Consider the following 6,000-nt stretch of genomic DNA (forward strand, 5'->3'; position numbering starts at 1 on the left):
AGGTTTTGATGGGAACCTTTTTTTTTTGTTTTCCCCATAAAAGTCCCCCTTCAATTTCTATGGACAGATCATCAATCAGCTGGTAAGTGTCTGAGGTTTTAACCCTGAACTGAATAAGTAACCCAGGAAATAATGAGGTTGTTTAGTTAGATGATGCATGTGTAGTCCCTGTTCCTTATTTTCTAGATTTTTCATTTTCTTTTCATTTTCTAGCTATCCAACAGGACAGTGGTGAATGTAAACCATTGGTGCCATTGGCATTCGACCTGCTATCAGGCAAATCTAATACTCAGTGTTAAAACTATCTGCATGATATAGACAAGCATATATTAAGCTTCTATGTGAAAGCATTCCCAAGGTTTAGTTATTTTTCTCTCAAAGAGAATTCTGTCTTTTAAAGACTCTTATATAACAAAATATTGTTTTAACTGCTTAATATTATTTCTAGCAGAAGAAGTGATTCTCAAATGTCTCCAGATTACTTGGTTATGAAATAGAAGTTTTTCTTTGTTATCCAAATTTTAATCTTGGGGAAATGTGTACAGTATTTCTAAGGGAATTTGTCTCTGTGGTGTTCTACAAGAGCACAAAAGGAAATACATAGTCATTAGAATGGTTATTTATAAAGAAAGTGGAAACTATTTTTGACAAAATAATCTGTATTGTATTCTAGCTGCCAGGACTGTTAACTATACCACAGGAAAAACACAAGAAAATCCCATCGTAAAGGTAGACTTACGTCATTCTGGGAAAAAAAATTATGCCTTTGCAATGCTATGATTGTTTTTAATCTAAAGCTACTTTAGAGTTTCATTAAACTTGTGTAAGCTTGATTTAGGAGTGCAGCTCTAGGTCAAAGAAGACTAACAGTATCCAAGCAACATGATTAAATAAATTATTCTTTTCAAGTTGTCTTACAGAAGAAGATAGTTTACCTAGCAAAGTGAGAATAAGCAGGGGGAGAACGCAACAGCTCAACTCAAATTCTACATATATCACATTCCATCTAAACATATAGTATATTTCCAAAGAAACTTTGAAAGCTGAAAGCACAGCCTATCAGCAGTGCACCACACTGCTTCCACCATTTTTCTGTGAGGGAGATTATTTGTACATACCTGATGTAACGTGATTCTTTTTTTTCTTAGACCTTGTCCTACTGAATGTTTTGCCGTGAGGGAGAAAAAGAGAAAGAAAGCATCCGTTTTTCAGCATCAGAAAGAAAGCAAAGCAGTGTCTCTGGAGTGACTCTCCATTACAATCCTAGGGAAAAGGATGAAGTTAATATATTTTTGTGACTCAGGACACCATAATATTAGAGCTTCACAATCATCAAAACCATAGCTGAACTTTATGTATTTAATGTCATGGATTCTTTTTTGCTTTGTTTTGTTTCATTTTGGATTTTTTTTGTTTGTTTGGTTTGTTTTGTTTTGTTTTGGTGGGGTTTTTTTTCTTTCCAGTCATCAAAGTTGTGGCTGAACTTTTCGTATTTAATGTCATGGATTCTTGTCATTGTTTCTTCTCTTTGTTTTGGGGTGGGTTTTTTGTGGGGCTTTTTTGTTGTTGTTTTGTTTTTGTATGGTTGGTTTTTTGTTTGTTTTTCACACATATTTTCTAAATGTTTGATGGTCCAGAACACCAAGTTTCCCAAAGTATTCAGAGCAGGTAAAGAGTTCTTCAGGAGAGTTAAAAGGTACTGCACAGAATGATATGGAGTGAAAAGGGTACAAAGTTCTCATTATTATTCAAATTCTAATATCACTTGTAGAAGTTAATGACTTGATGTCATTACATCATCATCTTCTTATCTGCCCTGTGGCATACATATAGCAATGCATCTGCTGAATATACCAACCTGGTTTTTAACATTCTGCACATCCAAAAAACACCTACCCAAAGTAGTATTTAATTTATCATCATTAAACATATTTTCATTTTACCTTTTGTCTCACCTGAATTCTGTAAGAGGGAGGACTTCTTAATCTCAGAAATGCCCTTCTACAGGAACCTTCTTTTTTCTGGATACAACTTAATTCCTTTTTGAAATGCAATTTTTTTTTTTTTTTTTTTATTTCCAGTGACCTGAAAATTCCACAGATAATTTCTGATGAAAATACCAGCACAAAACACGTCAGTTTCTGCAGCTGTATACCTAGATTCTAGAAGCATAAAAAGATTGGGAATCCTTCAAAAGGTAAGAAAATTGTTTACATTGAATCAAGCAGTAAGCAATTATATGGGGAAAAAAAAAACATAAAAGGGAGAAATTAACTATTCAGTTCTGTGTCTCTTGAGTTATAGCTGGACACCCTAACCTCTGAATTACATGCTTTGGGATGAAAAAGAAGGTTAATAAGCACAGATTCTCCCTACCCCATGTTCCAGCTTTTGTTTCTCTGGTAAGTTTTTTTGGGGTGGGGGGGGGAGTTGTGGGTTTTTTTGGTGGGTTGTTTCGGGCAGTTTTTTGGGGGGGCGCAGGTCTTGGGAGTTGGCTGGTTGGGTATTTTTGTTTTTGTTTTGTATTGGGGTTTTTTTAGGGGGTGGGATTTTTTGTTTGTTTGTTGGTTGGTTGGTTTTGGTTTTTTGGTTTTTTGGTTTTCTGGTTGTTTTTTTACAACAAAGATCTCTTTCAAGCACATCCACAAACTGAAACAGCCTAGCCCTGCTGTTGCACAGATGGTCTGTTGAGTGCTACCAGCCCTACACACACATCACTTCTCATTCAGCCAGTTTACTGGAGCTGAAGACACTTTATAAGATAATTTTGGACACTCCTTGTTTTCTTGGCAAATCTAGAGGGGACAAAAAAGTGCTTGGTTTAATGGGCATGACAGAAGTTTAAGAAGTTGCATGCCTGGAGTTTAGAAACAGCACCTGTTTGCAATAAAAAGAGAGTGCAAGGCAAAACAAGTTCATATCTGTAATATCACGCAGAACCTAGGAAGTAAGCCCAAGGAAGAAAAGCCACACACCTGATCCCTGAAATAATCAAGGAAGAAGGACAAAGGCAGATCAATGTGAGAAGCAAAGAATATTTTCTTTTGAGACCAGCCAGGTGCTCAGAAAATACCTATATTAGGCATCACTGCCTGGTCTTTTAGCACAGTGACATCTAAGGGTGCCTGTGCTAATGCCTAGGGAGAAATCCTTCCTCATGCCCTCTTGTGCTGCTGAGATTTTAAACCTCCTGCAACTCACAGGAGAACAAGGGAACTGCTGCACTTTTATCATTAAACTTTTGTGCTCCAGTATTGACCCTTTGCTCATTTGACACCAGTTATCTCTGTGACTGGAAACTGATACTCTCATCTGAACCAGACAGTACAAAAAACGTAGACAGTTTTATAGTGATTTACTGTGATTTGAGCTTCTTACTTTGCCCCCACCTTCAGTAAGTAAATCCAGCCCTATTTTTTCATCATGGTGTAGCATGCAGGGTCTATAGTCTTGGCTAAAAATGTAAATTAATATTATTATTTTTTTCAATCAAATAAGCTCTCTTACACATAAAGTGACCTTCTGAGGGTGACTGAAGCTATGCTCATTAACTATGTGACATAGTTACACTATGTATTAGAACATAATTAAACTATAAACAGCATTGCAGTAAAAACTAGCATTTTGTCTCATGTCATGGTGCCAGCTCACAGTGTATTGGGAAATAGCTTAAGAGAAATCAGATTCTTCTAATCAGCATGGTTTTATCCTTTCTTTATTGTATAAACAAGAGGAGTATTTGGGATGTAAAAGTACTCTCTTTAATAACATGCAAATACTTATTTGCAATCTTTGGATATTTTAGGTATTCTCTCATCTGAAATTTACAGTGTGCTATCACAAAATTGTACATAATTAGGCAAAGTGTAACTATCTTCCCACTATCATAAAAATCCCTCAAAATTGTATTTTAACTGATGTCCTCGCTTTCCAAGGGTTCCTGCAAATAGCTGCTCACTTCAGAGAGCACATATTTAGGGGTCAGGGGAGAATTTCGTGCACCTCTCTATCAATCTTCCACATAAATTTTGAGCAATGTTTCTTGTCTGTGAGCGTTCCCAGCTGACTATGAACACTTTAATCCCTACTGCCAATATTCTGCAGCTCACAAACATGGAATAAAGTGTTACCTCGCCTTTTATGGGAAAGAAGATTTTAGGGTTTTTTCTCCCATTTTTGTCCACTTTCCTGCAAATCTCTGGACAAAGTTCTTTGCAGCAGGTTCTCTGGTTTTTTTATGTGTGACCTTTATCAGTCTCTTTAAGGAAACTGCTACTTAGTTGTCACTGGACAAAAATGTTACCTATTAGGCAAGTATTTATCCAAGCAATTTTGCCTGTGAGCAGAGGCACATCAAATTTTAGTGTGAGCTGTGTGTTCTACTCCCTTGAAAATTCAATACTACATCAGCTTAAGGAAAATGAAAACTTCATGTGAAAATGAATGTAGAATTGTCACAGAGCCTTCAACAGACAGAATTCCTGGCTGTACACAGACACATTTCATGATACCAGTAAAGCTCAAATGATGCAAAGCAGGCCAGGCTTGCTCAGTTTCAAAGGAAATTTAAGCAGACCCTAAAAGAGGTTTGCTCAAAGTTTTTGCAACAGAACTGTAATTTTAATAACTGGTATTTCCATGTATTAGGCAAAATCTCTGTATCTGAAATGTCCCATACCAGGAAAAAAATGCTCTGAGCGGGATGTAATTAGAGCTAATTTTAGAGGTAAGGGAATACAATGGACAAAAGGTTTCTTCTATGCTCTGTATCACTCAAAAGGTATGTTTCCTTCTCTTGTTTTTTGAAACTAGTGCTGTGATAAAGGTATAAAACTTTGGCAGGGAAAAAACCCAACAACCCTCCATTCCAGCTGGTCCTCAGAGATCAGAGGGGCTGGGAGCAGCTGGGCTTTGTTTCTCTTTTCAGCCTATTTGGCACTATCATCCTGGTCACTTTCAGTAAGAACTTTTGTGATCGCAGACTCACAAATATGCAGTTTACCAGCTTCTAATGCCATGGCTGAGTTCATGAAGAACCTGTACAACCCAGAATCACAAACTTTCATGTGAATCCACCTGAATTTCACAAAAAAATTCATGGATCAGTTCATTGAAACAACAGAGGGCAGATTCAGAACTACCAGTTACCAATCTGACAGGTGCACTAGCAACAGTGTCAGAGTGCAGTAACAGAGATCTATTAGAGGGATATAGATAATACAATATATATATATATATATCATATTTTAAACATACATACATATATATATGTGTGTGTATATAAATAATCTATCTACTGATACAGATATATAAATACATAAAATTATATCTATATTATATAATCTGTCTATAGACACAGGTATATAAACATTCCCACGCCTGCTCCAACACAGCTGGAAATGCAGAACTTACCCAATGGTGGACCTTCAGAAAAAGAGGAGAAGAGACAGAACCTGTGGACCGATCCGAAGTGAGCAGTGGTGTTTCCCCCTCTCCGTTTTTGCCACCAACACGCCTTTTCTTTTATACTATAGTTTTTGCCCTTCCCAAAGGGGTGGAATGGTCACTTGTTATAGGGTGGAATGGAATGTTGGTGACCGTGGTCATACGTGTAAGGCATGTTTTCTTTTTTTCTTCATTTGCATTCTTAGGGGAGTGAAAATGAATACGTAAATGAGAACCTTGGTTGGTTTTGGTCAGAATTTATAGTTGATACAAAAGGTAAAATAAACACTTGGGTCCTCCTCCACCCTCTGAGGCAGCAGTAGAGGCTCTCTGACCTTCAACAGAGAGTTTTCTCGTTATCTCCTTAACAAACCAGATTTATAACAAGGCTTGTTTCTCACAGTGAAGGGGGAGTGAGGCCACTGGATGGTGCAGAGATGCAGATGTTATCCTGTTCCTCACTGAAACAACATCAGCTGAGAGGACTCGCTTCACTCCAGATATATTTCAGTCTTCAGGCCTCGCCTGAGCCAGGTGCAAGATAAGCACAAGGCC

At 37.3% G+C, this 6,000-nt stretch overlaps 1 protein-coding gene across 5 annotated transcripts in view; it reads right to left on the reverse strand.

Annotated features, from left to right (window-relative positions):
* Positions 1-5,798, reverse strand: part of LOC136288566 (E3 ubiquitin-protein ligase Topors-like) — a 59,551-nt gene extending 53,753 nt beyond the window's left edge. For 2 of the 5 annotated variants that reach the window (XM_066181914.1, XM_066181913.1), the window contains exons 1-3: positions 5,413-5,798; positions 1,956-2,085; positions 1,119-1,263 (exon numbers count right to left, since the gene is read on the reverse strand). The gene's annotated coding sequence lies outside the window, so the exon portion shown is untranslated. The remainder of the gene's footprint in view (positions 1-1,118; positions 1,264-1,955; positions 2,086-5,412) is intronic. The other 3 variants (XM_066181910.1, XM_066181909.1, XM_066181911.1) reach the window with 2 other exon arrangements.
* Between the last annotated feature and the right edge of the window lie 202 nt (positions 5,799-6,000).

This window comes from Chamaea fasciata, unplaced genomic scaffold (genome assembly GCF_029207755.1).
Source record: "Chamaea fasciata isolate MVZ Bird 193981 ecotype frontalis unplaced genomic scaffold, bChaFas1.0.hap1 SCAF_4, whole genome shotgun sequence".
In the NCBI taxonomy this organism is placed as follows: Eukaryota; Metazoa; Chordata; class Aves; order Passeriformes; family Sylviidae; genus Chamaea; species Chamaea fasciata.